This window comes from Condylostylus longicornis, unplaced genomic scaffold (genome assembly GCF_029603195.1).
Source record: "Condylostylus longicornis isolate FDR11 unplaced genomic scaffold, ASM2960319v2 ptg000064l, whole genome shotgun sequence".
Taxonomy (NCBI): Eukaryota; Metazoa; Arthropoda; class Insecta; order Diptera; family Dolichopodidae; genus Condylostylus; species Condylostylus longicornis.
Window position 1 is genome coordinate 1,272,601 of NW_026578032.1, and position 17,545 is coordinate 1,290,145.

Below are 17,545 nucleotides of genomic sequence, written 5' to 3' on the forward strand. Positions count from 1 at the left end.
ATTTTACAAAGAAGTGACAATGATCTTAAAATTAATATGAAAATAGCTCTTGCGGTTAAAGGAGAAAAGGAGAAACACATTTTTTGAATAAGAATTTTTTTTTTAAATTTTCACAAATTTTAAAAAATCCTTTTTGAAAATTTATGTCAATATTATACCTTGCTGTATTTAAAGCTAGGCGATTTTGATTTTATATTATGTGACAATTAGGTGAATGGATTATAGAATTTTCATTGAGATTCATGAAGAATTTTTCAGAAATACACACTGTCCTAAATAATTTCGGTTCATTTAAATATTGAATTTTTGTTTTTAAGTATTGATTTGTGAAATTTAAAATGTTTAACTCTAGTACATCGTCCAATAATCCACCTTTGAAATATAATAGCCGAGCAACTGTTCAACATATTATCCTCAGTCTTCTCCTTATTCATTCTCTCTCTCTCTATCATTCTCTCTCCCTCAATAATTGAGAGAATGAATTATTGAAAGAGTGAATTTATATTTGATGGTAAACAGTTTTAATACGCTCGGGCAAATTAATTCTTGACACATCCGGAGCACCATAATAATAAATCGTTTAAGATCAAAGTAACAAAAATTTAAATTTTAAATTTTTTTTAGAATTTTTCAATAAAAGCTTTTGCAATAAAATATTAATCTCGTTTTGAATTAATGCATTTAATATCACATACATATACACACACACATATAACATGCACATAAGCATGTTAACCTTTTAACACGCTTATGTGCGTAAATTAATAAAAATCGGTTTTAATTCAATTAATATTTAAAATTAATATAAAAAATTTCAATTAAATTTCATAAATATTTTATTTATGCTTATAATTTGTAATAAAATATTTATTGTAATTAAAAATAAAAATATTAAAATTTGTTATATGTTATACTAGTAGTTATTATATTATGAAAAGCATGTGAAAGTCTGTATGTATACATTTAGATTAATAATTCATTCACTAATCGATAAATTTACTCACTTAACAAGAATATAGATACTCGTAAATTAATAAAATAATTTAATCATAAAACAAATTAATTCATTGATAAAATTTATGACAGCAATAATTTTTAGATATGTACGATATGTACGAGTCTGTATGCGTATGTATGAATTAATTTGAAAAATTATCTCATGCGATATTTACATATTAAATATAGATATTAAATTTTTTTTGTTTACTACTCTTAAGCGCACACCAAATATTTTCAGTGTTGCATACTTTGGAATTTTTCTAAAAATTTTGCTCGCTGTTATTGAGACACTGTGCTATATAAGGTTAATTAGATCAGAAAATCGAATTTATTAAAATGTAATTACACGTTAATTGGTGGTTACCATAGTGAAATAAATTAAAGGAATGGTAGGAAATTACATTTAATATGACCCTTTATATTTATATTTTTACCTGTTTCTCATTTCCTGTCAATTTAATTTCAATTTCCGTTAATTTTAAAGAGGGTGTTAGAAGGTATTTATCGATGCAAGTTCAAAGTTATATTTAATGAGGTAGAACAGAAGAGTGTATAGGCAAAAGAGTGAGTACATGAATTGAAACTTAATAGTGTAATAAATGTTAATAATTTGCAGCTCAAATACTTGATAATTAGTTAAAAATAACGGAAAGGGGCGCATCAAACAGCGTTCTGTACTGATTTTTTAATAATTTGCATCTTAATTAGCAGCAAGGCAGCGATAAAAGCTTTATAATCAGGGACATCTACTTTTAGAATATTCACGGATTGCAAGCAATTTCTCAACAAAATTATGGATCAGGTCGAAATTGAACTGATTTGGATTCTGGAACACAGCGATATCCAAAGAAATTGTATGATGGAATGGGACGACTCTTAAAGTTCTATACCTTAATGCAAGATTTTAGAATGCCTCTGATGTCTCTCTGCAACGGAAACGTTATAGCTGTGATATTGGTTATAATAGGACATTATCTTATTGGCCTTGGAGAGTGATCCACTCGTACGTTTTAAAAACAATTATAGCCAATTCCTATATAGAAGTTAATTTAGATTTTTTTTCATCCATTTTAAATTTGAATATTAAATTAAGGTTTATTTTTTCATAATATTACCAATAATAACATTGCATCATGTCACATACTAATAGGTTGGTACATGTATATTTTTAGGTCTATTATCACACCATTAAATTTTCATTTCTTCCAATAACATACACCTACCTATCACATATAAGATGCAAATTATCTGCCTTAACAATACAAATTCAAATCTCAAAGGTTTAATTGTAGGTTTCATTATTAATTAATAATCTTATAATTATTCTTCTTAAATAGGTGATAAAAACCTTAAAAATGAATTAAAATCACAAGTATACTCAATTTAGGCACATTAAAAGCACTAAAATTAGCACTACACCAAAAAAAAAATATTCAAAGAAAAAACGAAATTGCTTCAAGCAAAATCGAATTTTGTTTTCAATCATTGCTTTTTTTTTCCTCTTTTGAGGTTTTTTTTTTTTTGGTTATTATATAATTATCGTATTAAACCCAATATAAGTACTCATTATTGAAAAGGCTGTTAAAAGAGTATAAAAAATAACTGATGTGAATAAGAGGTGAAGGCATAAAGGTGAAAAATTAAAAATAAAAATCATTGAATTGATAAATAAATTTCAGTTCTTCATATAGCCGTGATCGTCTAGTGGTTAGGACCCTACGTTGTGGCCGTAGTAACCCAGGTTCGAATCCTGGTCACGGCAATGATTATAAAAATTCATTGTCACGGATTGGAGAACAGTTTTTTTTTTTTTTGTGATAATTTAAAATCAATGAAATTTAATTCTATTTTAATTTTGTGTTTAGCCTTACCGTTTAACATTATTCATTATTAATATTTTTTGCCTCATTTCAGTAAATTTACTTAAAAATCTAATTTAAATTCATTTCATTTCCTTTCAAATTGCAACCTAAATATTTCATTGTTTTGAGAATTGCATTTTTATAATTATTTAGTGAAATTTTTAGTGTGAACAAAAATAACCCCTTTATGTCTGTTTGAGAAAAAAAAAAATGCAAAAAGATACAAGAAATAATTCTGAAAAATGCCTAAACAATGCAGTAATAATGAAAATAACAAATTTTGTTTAAAATTATAAATGAAGGCTGTCTTAAGTTCTTTATTTTCAAAGAAAACTCTTCTTTTCATTTACGCTTTTATTTTATGTTCTAAATTTTATTCATAACTTTTGATGTGATTTTGATTTGAAAAATAAATTTTCTAAATTAAAAATGGTTGCCTTTCATTTAAATAATAAAAAGTGAAAATTTTCGCAAAGTCAAAAGGCAAATGCAAAAATAAAAGAAAATTTATTTTCTAGGTTAATGAAAAAATAAGTGCAAGTTTATTTTGCTTTTAATTATAGAGAAACAACAGTCATTGGCTGAATAATCAAAAGTTAATTATTATGACGTATTTAAAAGCAAAATTAAATGTCATTAAATTTGAAAAAAATATATCAAGAACTAGCAATTTGTTTTGTATATCAAAATCAAAAGAATCAAAATATAATTGGTATAAAACAAAATAGCAAATGGGAAATATGTGAAAAATTGCATATATTAGGGGGCATATTAAAAAAATTGCATTGTAAAGAGCCAAGTTCATCATTTTTTTTAAATTTGTTGCAATTCGTATTTAGAGCATTTTTGAAAATCTTGCACCAGAATTATTATTTATATATAGGGTCAGTGGTTGAATTTTCTCTGACACAAAATTAGTGGAAACTCATGGGCAAAACAAATTTTTTGCAAAAGTTTTTAAACCTTTTGTAGACCTTCATTATTGTGTAAATTTCTAATAAACATTTATGGGACTATTCTTAATATTGTAGACAAAATCTATAAATATTTAAAATTTTCTCAAATTCTAAAAATAATGGAAATTTTTTTTTATAAAAATAAAATAAATTTTGTACTTACAAAAACCTATTTTTGTCAGTTCCATGGTTATTTATTGTGTGCATAAATAATACACATTTAAGTAATTTATATTTAATAAACTCTTTATGTGATGTTGGGCGTATATAACACAATTTATTAAGATTTCTTTTGAAAATATGCTAGACGCATGGAAAAAAAACCACATATTTTTATTTTTTTATCTTTTAGCATCATGACACCTTTTTTGTCTTTACATATTACTAGTACGTATAGAATATGCAAGGGCATACATTATAGACTATGATCATCTCTACATTTTGTGTTTGGTTTTTTTCGGATCTTCAATATCCACCCTTTAAAAACACCTTCTTTTATATGGGCTCTATGAATCTAAAAGATTAAAAATTTTACTTAATAAAATAATATTTATGCCATAAGTATTAAAAAAAAAATTATTTTTAACATTTTAATAACAAAAATTAATATTCAGTGAATTGAAAAATAAAATTTAAAAAAAAAACCAAGTGTTAAAGTTGGGTTGTTGCAATATTTTAATACGATTTAATTTATAATCCATTTTAAGACTTGTAAGGTGGGGATTTACAATAATAATAAAAAAAAAATATTAATTGAATTTTTGTTTTTCTTTCTATTTATTTATTAATTTTAATATGTTATGTAAGTAGTTAATAAATATGTATGTAATTACATAAAATTTAATATACGAATTTTTTATTCGCGGTTTTAAAAAGTATTGATTCATTTTAGACAAATGTTTTCGAAGCAAGTCTAAAATACCCTTCAAGAATTCTCTAGTCTTCTTCATATGTTGTCACAAAGTTATATAAGATGGTGGCTTCTTCAAAAACCTGTTTAATAATATAGAGGCTTTCCATAAATTTGGTTTTACCTGAAAATATATGGGTTCGGATCTGAATTTTTATAAATTCATTAGGTTTGTGTCCAAGGGAAATATTTTTTATTTTAATTTTATAATTGTAAACTGATGAATTTTATATACAGTTCTTTCTGAAATTTGAAAATTATAGTAGTTTTAATTCCGGATTTATATTTTAAAATATAAACTTAAATTTTTAGTAATAGATTTCGTTCGACAGAGTAAATAAAGCAATAAGCAACTGAAGCTAATTGGTTTGTGTAAGCACTTATACGAGTATGTAAGTTATCGGCATGGCAAGTTCCATCTATTTAGTGAATGTCAAACTACATTTTTATTGCAATAATTATTTTGTTCACATCAAAAGTACTGATATTGCATATACCTAAAATCGCATATGTCTAGGACAAATCGGGAAAATTTTATAGAAAAACATTGAATTATGACTTCCATTGAAATTGCTGACACAACTGTGTCTTGCCTACAACCTGCATGAAAACGGAAATACGCCTACTCGTAATTTTAGTTAAATAATTATTAGTAAAAATAGGGTTAATTTTAACGAATTAGATTAAGTCGTCAAATTAAGCTGTTAAAATAATTAAAAATTAAATATCAATTGTAAAATAATTAAAAAACGATTGTGAAATAAATTTTACTTCCTAAATTTTGTTCGAAATACAGAAACTTCATATAAAGTTCGCTAAATTTAGATTTTCGCTTTATACACTAAAACTATAGAATTCACCAAAAAGTATGTCTACTCTAAGGGGTTTGTCTACTCTGTATTCATGTTAATTTTCCAACATCCCGTGATACAATTCAACATCGCTAATGCCAACTCAAAAATCTTTTATTTTTCTTTAGAAGCCAAATCTAAATGATCAGGAACACCAGTCACAATTCTTACTTCGCTTTGTTTTTTTTTTCATTAATCACCATTTTTATTCCGTTGCCATAAATTCAATTAAAATGCAGCAAATAAAACAATAAACATTAAAAAAAATTTATTAACAAAAACAATTTTTTTTTTTTTGCTATTCACAATTTTACCATTCCATGTATAAAATTTATCTATACAATTCGATTGTAACTATTTGTAATTTTAATTTATATTGCAACAACAATGTTGCTATATAAAAAAAAAATTACTTTTAATACTTGCATACATTTTATGGTACTTTTAATAACAATATAAGAATTTAATAATTTAATTTAAAAATGGTAATTATATAGCTTGTTAAACATTTTAGAACACAATAGTATTTTAATTAACTATATTGTGAATAATTCATACTTATAAAAAAATGTCATGTTAATTAATAATAGAGAAAAAGAGAGAGAGGGAATTAAAAAAAAAAAACGAAATAAGAGAACAGAAAATATTTAAATGTGTAATTGTGTAAAACACCTTGTTCTTAAGACCATAATTTAATTAAAATAGCAATTGTTAACGACAAATACAATTAAGAATATTAATTTTTTTAAAAATTTTAATTTACCATTCTAGATTTATAATTTAATAATTATACCACGCTCTTACTATTAAAGAATAGTGAAAAATGAAAAAATGTTGAATTGTAGTTTGTGTAAAGTGAAAAATATTTCAAATAGCATGCTATTATAAGTGAATTAAATATGTATGTAACTGTTGAATAACAGATTAGAGTTGTAGGAGAATAATACAAAATTGAGAAATCTTGCTCGTGAGTTGAATTTTTGAATTCTAAATTTTGAAATTTAAATATGTATTTAAAATTTAGTAGAAAATAACTAAAAATAACAAACTAATAATTCAGTAGTAATTTTACACTATTGCAAAAATACACAAAAATTATTTAGGCAAAACTACAACTTCTGAGTGTAAATTTACCATTTCTTTGTAATTATAGTATAAAATTTTTAAACAACATTTTTGTTTTTAGGCAACAATGTTTTTTATTATTTATTATTTTTTTGTGTTTCACTTTCTTTGATATTTGTTATTTTCATATTATTTTTATTAATATTTAGCAGTATATATTTGTGTTAAATAACGCAGCTCTGCTATTTGACGTAAGATAGTTTCAAAGATCAGAACTTTAAAGCCAAAAAGCTATTCCGTAATAACTATATACATCAATTTTTAATCAAAAATCCTATAATATTTTTGAATATTTACATAAATTACACCATTTGAACAATTTTCGTGTAAATTAACACAATATACTCTAAATTGAGAGTTAAGTAACATTTTTTTGTTGTAAATTTGCACTAGTTGGGAAAAAAATTGTGTATTGCATTAGAGTTTTATGTGTTTATTTATGTGGAACAATTATAATTGCAATAATTAAGTATATAAAATGTAATTTTACACAAAATGGAAACAAAGATCTCTTGATTACAATAATATTTTCAATCGACTAAAACTTTTATTTTTTATGCCATTTTTAAGAGTACAAGTAATACGAATGTTCCGATCACAAAATTAATAGACTATTAATCGAGTAAGAGCGATACAAAGAAAATATCTCTCTTTTCCGCCGAAAGGACCTTAAATACTTTGTATTTTAAAATATCATTTTTTACAGAATGTTATTGAATTAACAAATATTCACTTTCTCGATCTTTACTTCTTCATTTAATAGGTTACTTATTAAGATAAGTTGTCGGATTAAAATCAACATTAACTTTACTCATTTCCAAAAAATATTCTTGAATTATGGGATTTACCGACATATGTGTGTTTAGATTAAAAATTTTAGATATTTTATGGATAAAATATTGTTTACTTATACTTTATTAAATTTGAATTTTAATATGAAAATTGATTGAAAATCTTAAACAATTTCCTAAACCTAATAGAAAAAGAAAAATTTTTTTAAAGGTTTATTTTTACAAAAAAAAAAAAGGTTTTTTCTTTTCTAATTTAATTTTAAGCAAAATATTAAAAATAAATGGAATATATGTGATTTAAATTACAAAAAAAAAAAAACCTAAAAATCCCAATTTTACAAGAAAAAATGAAAAGAAACGGATGTACTCCCTCACGGAAAGGAAAAAGCTGTTCCATTTAGAAAAAATCATTTTGAAAAAAATATTAAAATAATTTACTCTTACATATACATAAACATACATGTATTTGCAAATAAATTTTTTTTTTTGTAATTTAGAAATTTTTCAGAATTTCAAAGTTTAGAAAAAAAAAATGTTCCTATACACTTCCTTTTCTATATTACTTTCTTATTTCCTATACAAAATCTAATCTTTAACTAAAAAATTTTTAAATAATTTCAATCCGGTTCAAATCCTTGAATATTTTGTCTTCTTCTTCTTCTTTTTCTTCTTCTTCTAAAAAAGAAAAGCAACATTTATTATTATTCTTCTAACAATATTTTTTTTTACTAAATACGTACATACGTAAATAATATATAATGGTAGATAACTAAAAATACATAATACATAAAGAAAGGTCAGTTATTTAACTAGGATTTTCTAACCTTTATAAATAATTCTAGAAATAGAGGATATTTAAAAAAAAATAATAATAATAATAAATAGGAATTATAATATAGAGGAAAAATAAAAAAAAAAATTAGAAATAGAAAAATAAATATAAATTTAGAACATATTTCACTGGTTCGACGATATTCCGCCCACACGCGATCCTCCTTAAAGTTGTTCTGCGTTTCCTTGCTTAGCGGGCAGGTAAATACTTTTTAGAATGCAGCCTATAAGTCTCCATTTTCGACTCTGTTTTTATATAGATTCAGATTGGTTTTTGTTATTTTAATTATTCTTCTGAACTAAAGAAAATACAATACATTAATATTAGGCACCTAAGCACACTTGCTTAATAAGATATTAACGAACACTTACGGCTTTTTCATCTAAATAATCGTCAAAAAGCATGAATTTGCGCTAGCATCGAATATTTTAATTTTTGTTCCCTCTTTATAGCTCCTTCTAACATAGCTATAGCCTATAGTTTTGTCTGGTTCTTTCTGTACCCACATCACTATAGCCTTCCTAATGCCTTTTCTTGGATATTCTGTTCTTATTCTAACCAATAGCTATCATTTCTCTTTTAATTTCTGCCTGACTTAATCTAAATAATTATGTTATTCGAATAACTTAAGCTTTGATCTCTTTGTGAAAACTGCCGCCATTTCTTCGATTTCTTTTTTTGTTTTTTATATTACCGCAGAAAATAGTAGCACCGGAGAGTATTCTTTTGGTTTTCGTCTTAATTTGCGTAAAGCAGCACGGATTTGAGCTAGCAACGAATATTTTAATTTTTTTAAATATAAATTTTCCATTTTAATGAATTATCCGGATGCCCCTAAAAGTATGCTATATTATATTTATTGTTTTACTTAATATTTTGAGGTAAATCCGTATTGAAAATTTTAGGAAATGTGCTATTAGAAATTAATCAAGAGGCTTAACTCAAAAATATGGATATTCCAGTATTTTTTTTATATCATAGTATACATATTATATTTTATTTACGATAATAATGTTCTATGTAGCAAAAATGATATGAATTGATTCTAAAAATTCGATATTTTTTGTATTTTATTCTAAATTATGCATATTTTCGAAAAAAAAATTTTTTTTTTTTGCTTTTTCATGTATGTCTTAGCTAGTACATATGAAATTTTTATTTTGGCACGTTTTTAAACGTATGGAATAAATCAAGGCGTTGTAATTTTTTTCTTCTCTTTTTAAATCGGTCTGTTTCTATTCTATGAACACTGTATATATATGCTTATCAAGGAGAAAATAAAAAGAAGAAGAAGAAGAGAGCAAAAACTGCTATTCTTTTCCTTTGCCTAAAGGAAAAATCTATTTTCCATTTCATTTTTTGCTTGCTTTTTTTCATATGTGTAAGTATATGGTTTTGTAATACAAAAAAAGGAAATAGAATATTTGAATTTATAATCTAAAATCATTTTTCTTTTCATTTATTTAGTTTTTTTTATATAAGTAGGTTTGCTTTTCTAAACTATTAAAATATAGCTAGATATTGAATATTTTAATGTAATACACTCGACAGAATTCAACAAAACGTGAATATATTTTTTGGATTCTTGTGTTGCTTTCTTGGACTTTTCTATTTTTTCTATAAGGAAGAAAATATTTTTCGATTTTAAACAACGTGCATTGTATATGAATTAGCAAAAAGAATATATATACAAAATAATTTACTAATGTGTTTCAAATGTGTACATATAGTTTTTACTTGTTTCTATATGAAAGTAAAATATCTAACCATGAATAAATATAAGATTGATAAATAAAAAAAAATGGAGGAGTTGAAATTGGGCTCGTTGATTGGAAGAAATTTGAAATTTATATATGAAAAAATTATGGAGCAAGCAGTTAATTGAATTCATTAGAAATTAATTGAATAAATTTTTGTTTTCTTGAAATTTTTATTAATTTTGCAAGTTGAATTATCATTAATTAGATTTCTTCTTCTATTGAATTCAAATGCATTAGTTTTTACTAATAATAAGGATTTTAATTCCAAAGGTAAAGTTGTTTCATTTGTTTGACTTGAAAATTTAATAAATTTTTTCTCAGATTTTGTAATTATGCATGCTGTTTCGTTCCTAGCACACAGCGCAAACTGTATTTCAAAAAATGTTAATATAATTTACGATAATTACAAAATTTCGATATTAAAATTGAGCTACAATAAATGTAAGACGGTGCCATTTCATAATACGGTTGATAAAGTAAGTTTCAACATAAAAAAAAATTGAAATGCTTCACTCTAAAGACTACTGTAAAAGCACACCTCTAACAAACAAAATATCTGTTAAATATCTCGGAGTATTTTTACATCGCAACTTAAACTATTCTGAGCACATCAAAGGTAACAAATCCTTTATGATGGCAAAAAAAAATATTTTACAATGAAAACATTGTTAACAGGCTAAAAATAATTTGTTACCAATCATAAGTAAAATCTACGCTTGCATAAGGTAGATATATCAAAGACAATGCATATAAGGGTCTACACCGTAATATACAGAAAACCCGAAACCGATTACAAGCCCTATTATTCCAACAAACAACTTGTATAAGGAATCAAACACAGAATCGATAATTTTCTTATAAAATTTATTCGAAATCATTATGATAAAGCACAAAATACTTCTGAAAATTGTCTGATATCACGTATATTCTACCGCAATGGGGAGTACATTAAAAAGACCTTGCCTATGTGATATATAGCCATTGAGCATTTCATCTTTTTTATATCAAAATGGTTATATTCAAGGACAAATTCATGTACTATAATAGACAACAACTATAATAGACGAGTTACATGTAAGGCCATTAAATATAACTCAGATGATATAAAAAATATTGATGGTTGAACAAAAGTCTTAGTAACACGTAAGTGCAACATGAATGCACAAATAGTGTTAATTAGGGTGTAAGTATTAGATTAGTTAAGTTTTTTATTAGTAATTGCTGAATAAATTTAATAAATGTACGTAATTTTGTTATAAAAGGTTCGTGTCTCTACTATCTCATTTCGATTAAATTTATCACGGCGTATTATTCTTTCTTGTGTGTATCGGGGCAACTGATTTTTCCAACAGCAAAAAACACGCTCACATCAGCGTATCAAAAAAGTAATCAATAGGTGTAGTTACTCACATTAATTTCACTAGATGGTTCCACATTTTCAACTAAATAATAAAGGTAAAATCTTAAACTATATTGTCGTGTACTATCACCGTACAGAGCAACGTTCCAATTGCAAACTACTACTACCCATATACTCTGAACTAATTTGTACATGTATTAATGTGAAAAGAACACTTTATGAGTACAACAATTCTATTGAATAAATTTTTGTTAAAGAAAAATTCAATAGAATTTACCCTATAACAATGAAAAAAACTATAGTATTGTTATTTAAATGAAAAATTTGGTTAATTAATAATTTTTTTGATTCTATAAAGGACAAATCTTTCTAAAATATAATCATTAATCTTTTCTATATTATTATCATCAAATTCATGCATTGAAAGAACTTTTGAGATCTAATTTTCAAATGTCCATCATTAATATACTTTTGAGCTATTATACATTGAAATATGTGGTTTATAACCATTCTTACATGGTTTATAAAAATTCTTGTATATGGTTATAAACCATATTTATTTTTTCAAAATTTTTGTGTGACAGATGCAATAATTTAAGATTAGATTCAAAGTGACATTAACCATTAAATATTTTATTGAATTTAAGACAAGCATGCGTTTCACACGTTCTTCTATATGAAATTTTTGTTTATTTCTCTCCTAAAATATTTTCAAATTTAAAATATACAGGCTATTAATTTCTGCTTTTCTTTCGGCAAAGTCTACGTATGTAATTGATCTTTTGCTATCATTATTATTATTTATTGTTTTTTTTTTTGTTTTTCTTTCTGTTAAACCTCATTAGTTCTTAATACGGTAATTTAACCTTATACTCATAAAAAGCAAGTAAATAACAAGTTAATCATAAATAACACACAAAAGCAATTTTTAGTTTTGTTAATATACACGTACCCCATATACATTCATACAAATATGTATATACGTACTTGCACATATTATTTCTATTAATTTAAGCAAAAAATGAGAAGAGAAAAGAAAAATTCACCAAAAAAAAAAATATAAACACTTTTTTTTTCTTTTACATAAAATTCCATTAACCACACATAATAATAATAACAATAACTTATAATATCCTGGCAAATAAAAATATAGTCCTCTCATTTTTAGAGTCATACAACAACTATATAATATAACAATAACAACTAAATAAAAATAAACAAAAAAATTTGTTCTCACTCCTACAAAATTAATGCATTTTATACCCACATTTTATTTATTTATTAAGCAAGATATACACACATATACAAATGTACAAATATTAAATAAAAAAAATATATATATTTAAAAATTTAAGTAAGAAAAATAATATATTTTAATATTTGTATATACATGTATATGTGAGTGTATGTACAAATAAAATAACCTGAAAAATGCCGACAAAAAGACACTTTTTTGTACGTGCCTTTTAGCTAAAAAAAAAGAAAACACAAAAAATACAAAAGCTTATAAAATATGTTCATGAACCCTATGAATTGTGTCATAAACCACTGCAAAACTATTAAAAAAAAAAAAAACAAAACAATGAAAAATAAAATTGTACAAAAATATTAAGTTATACAGTATGTATAACAAATTTACAAAACTGAGAACATAAAAATAAAAAAATAAAAATGTCAGCTCAGACATCACACTTTTAAAATCATTCTTCATCAAGGAGAAGTTCTATAATAATATAAAAGTTTTAATGTAGTATAACAATAAAAATAAAAAAAGGGTAAAGCTATTTAAGTAAGGTTGATCATAACTCTATCTGGATGAAAGTATAATAGTAATAGTAGTATGATAGCAGCTAGATTTAATAAAATTTAATTCAGTGCCGACAGCTCAGTTTAAAATGGACTGTAATAATTATTATCCCTTAGAATTGTAATAATACCGTTTCAATACACAATTCAGCAATTACAAGTCATAAGCTGAATTGCTTATAAACACATTAAAATTTCAATTTAGAAATCAAAGTAAGTTAAGAAATTGAATAATACAACCAACACCACTATATATTATGTACTATAAAATATTGAATGCAAGCATTTATAATTGAATTTGCAACCTTTCATTAAGTATTTTAATTAAGCTTGCAGTAATACCGTATTATTAATCAATTCCGCTTACAAGTATTAAAAGCTGAATGGTCCAGTAATTTAGCAATGTAATATCCCAAACATGTTGATATATCCTGACAATTGTAATAATACTATATTTGTACATAGTTCAGCAATTGGCATTTCAAAGCTGAATTTTGTATTAATACAGTATTATATTTCCAATCTGAGGAGTATTCTCACTCCAAACTTTTTTAAGTAATACCATGATAATAAATAATTCAATTCATGAATGAGAGCTGTTAAAATTTTGTATTAATTAATGAAATAAATGTTCTGATTATGAAAAATGTTCTGATTATGAAAGTATTGCATTGATTGCAGTAATACTATATTATTATACAATTCAGCTTATGATATTATATTGCTGAATTCTGTAATAAATGCAGTACTATTACAATTTCAAAATTTTAAAATGTTAAAAATTATAATTGATAATATTGTTTACGAACTTACTTGAACTGCTCGTGAAATTATAATTGAATTGATCCATTCATGTGATATTCTATTCAGCATATAATTCTGTTGAGCTGAATTGTATAATATGAATGCCGATGAATTTTTGAATTTATATTTATAAATTTTTTAACTTTAAATTTGTTATTCATTATCTGCACAATATTCTGAATAGGTTCAAAATTTCAAAGAACAATGAGTATTATCAAACAGTTGCATTAAAACTTTTCTAACATTTTTTTTACTCGATACAATTTGTGCTTACTATTAAAAATTTTTCTAAAAGTATTGAACCATAAATATTATTTCTATAGAAAATCATTTACAAACCGATATTTTTCAAAATTTTTATTAAGAGTATAATGCAAAAAAATTTTTTTTTCTTTTTAACTCTTCAATTCATCTTGAACTACAAAATAACATAAAAAGTCAAGAATAAAAATAATATTGAAAAATGCATTAGGTATAATATGTAGGTACTTATTGTAAATATCAACTTTTTGTTATACTTACCTTATACCTTTTGCAAGGCATAATTTTCCACTCAAAGCACAAAAACTGCAGTAAAAAAAAAATAAGAAAAGAATAAAATACAAAATTTCATTCTTCACTCAATTCATTTACGTATACACAATAATATTTTTTGTTCCGTTTTTTCTTTTTCTCTCTTTTTTTTCTTCTTTTTGAACCTTATGGTCAATGTACCCAAGATCTTCTATTTTTAGAATGAACATTTTATTCTTGACTTACATTTTCAATTTCATCCCACGCTCAAACTACTCACTATAAATATATTGAAAATGTAAAAAGAAATAAAGAGAAAACAAAAACAACTCATTAAAGGAAATATTGTAAAATGATTGTGAATGAGTGGGAAAGAAAATAAATTGTGCATTTCGTTCCAATTGTAATAATTTTTTGTTATCGTTTTTTATTTTTTTTATTTTGTTTTTTTTTTCCATTCTTATGGTCGCTCTTGCACATTTTATTATTTTATTTAAAGTTGAGTGAGTATACTCGTATATTGTGTTTACATTTGAATGTTCATAAGTATATGGATGTGTAATATTGAATTGGAGTGGAATGGGTGGTACAGGCACCGGGCACATGTACTTTGAAACGCGTTATAAATTTGAATATTATGATTATTTCAATTATCTCGGCTAATAAAGTTTTTAGTATACATTCAATACGCATTTCTATGTTTGTAGGTGTATGCGTGTATGTATATGTATAAATATTTTCCTAAGTGTTTTTCTTTAAGTAAGTAGTAATATAAGAATTTATTGAGTGTAAAATTAATAAAAAAAAAATTAAAAGAAAGTTATTGTTATTATAAGAGATTAATTTTCTAAAAATAATAAAATTGGAAAGGAATAGAAAAATATTGAAAATAGCGTTTAGAGTGGATAAAAAAAAATAATGAAAATTTCTGAACAGAGTTTGTTAGCTCAATGGCTCTTCCTACGAGTAAAATACACTCATATACGTTTTTTGAGTAAAATTCAGAAATGTATGTTTAAGATAAATTCAATAATGTACGACTAAAGCTATCGGATTGAAATAGTGTCTCTCTACAATATGGAACTCAATGAAAAAAAGATTAAATACACATAGATATGTCCTCGATCCATAAAATTACAAAACGAACTCGGTAAACCCATGTGACCTTATTCTACGTAAATTACTTTTATTAACTAATCTTTTCGTGTAATTTTTCTCTATATGAACTGAGAAAAAATCCCATTAAATTTCCTAAAATTTTACTCTTATCTAACAACTAATTTATCAACTGTAATAATATTCAAATTTTTCCGTAAAATTAAAAATCAAATACAATTTTGCAAACTCGCATTGTAATACATAGGGTGCGTACGTAAATTTGATCGTATAATTATTTTTTTATTGCAAAAATCATTTTTATAACTTCTAATTTTCCTTTTAGAACACTAAAATGAGTTATAAAACAATAAGGAAGGTATATGCGCGGGGAAAATATGTAAGATGAGTTGAATGAAAGGTTAAATTTGTGCATAGCAAATATAATTTTGTTTAAGTGCACTCAAGCTCAAAATGGGAACATAAAGAGAGAGAGAAAAAAAAACAAAATTTCCATTTTCTTATTATTCATATATGTCAGTAGAAATATGAAAATAATATTAAATATATCACATGTGAATATGTGAAAATATATAAAATTAACCCCTTGCATCGCTCCGTACATCTCTATATACTTTGTACTTTTGTGACATTTTAAAAATTCATTCATTTGGAATAATAAAAATGAAAAAAGAAAAGAATAAAAAAAAAACACAAAAAACCGTGTAAAATGCGAAATTTTTCATGGAAATGTTAAGCATTTTTTTATGGTAGAATTAACAGAAAAAAAAAATAAAAATGAGAAGAGAAAAAAATTGTTTATTTTGTTTTCTGCTTCCCTGCAACAGTGAATAATAATTTTATTGTGTAAAAATGATTTCAGAGTTCATCGAAGGATACAAGTCAATAAAATCTTATGAAAAATTATAAATCAAAAGATTAGAAAATCACATTTTTTTAAAAGAGATTTTAATTAGCAAGAGAAAAATTTTTAATGAAGCATCGCCATAGTAGTGGAATATGACAGTTAATTGAGTGGATTAAGAAAAATAATTATATTTTTTTGATTGAATGGGATTTGCCATTAATAATAACCAATTCAATATTAATAATAACCAATAAAGGGTTAAAATCTTCTACCTTTAATATTATACCTACAGTCTTATACATAATTTTTTTTTAAACCATTAAGTTATAGTTAAGCTGATTCAATTTTTAAGCTACTTAAAAAATAAGTTATAAAAAATGGAAGATTAAATGAAATATTACTCATTTAAAATATGCACATACATATATACATACATGTACATATAAAAAATTAAAAAATATTTAATATTTTCGAAATAATTAAGGTAAAAAAAAAATTAAATGTCTCCTTCTGTCTTCATTACCATATATAGAAATTGTTATAAGAAAACTTTGTGTGCCTACATACTATGAGAAATCTTCCTTCTCCTGCATTACATACACATACATGGCATTATCTTATACCTTTATCTTAACATACAGAATCGAAACCGCACCTTTATAATGTTCTATACTAATATAAAAAAAAAATATTAAAATTTCACTAGAATTTATGTGATCCCCAATATTTCACATTGATATAGGGTAAGTCACTATAAGTGTGCATACAAAATTCGTTAACAAATCTCAGCGGATTTAAAAAATATATTAAAATTTATTAAAATAAATTTGACTTCCGTTTTTGTTTTTTTTTTTTTAAGTAACACCCTTTGAAAAATGCACCTTTGTTCTAATTTATACCATGATTTTAAAGTAAATCCCCTATTAAAAGTAATAGTATGGTCACATAGTATGACACATCTACCTACCTACATTTATTATAAATTCTTTCTATTTAAAAGTGATTTTCAGTTA

General features: G+C 24.3%; 1 non-coding gene across 1 annotated transcript; it reads left to right on the forward strand.

The window, feature by feature from the left end:
• The first annotated feature begins 2,689 nt into the window (after positions 1–2,689).
• Trnah-gug (transfer RNA histidin (anticodon GUG)) lies at positions 2,690–2,761 on the forward strand. The gene has a single exon. It is a non-coding gene; the product is annotated as a tRNA-His (tRNA).
• The last annotated feature ends 14,784 nt before the right edge of the window (positions 2,762–17,545 follow it).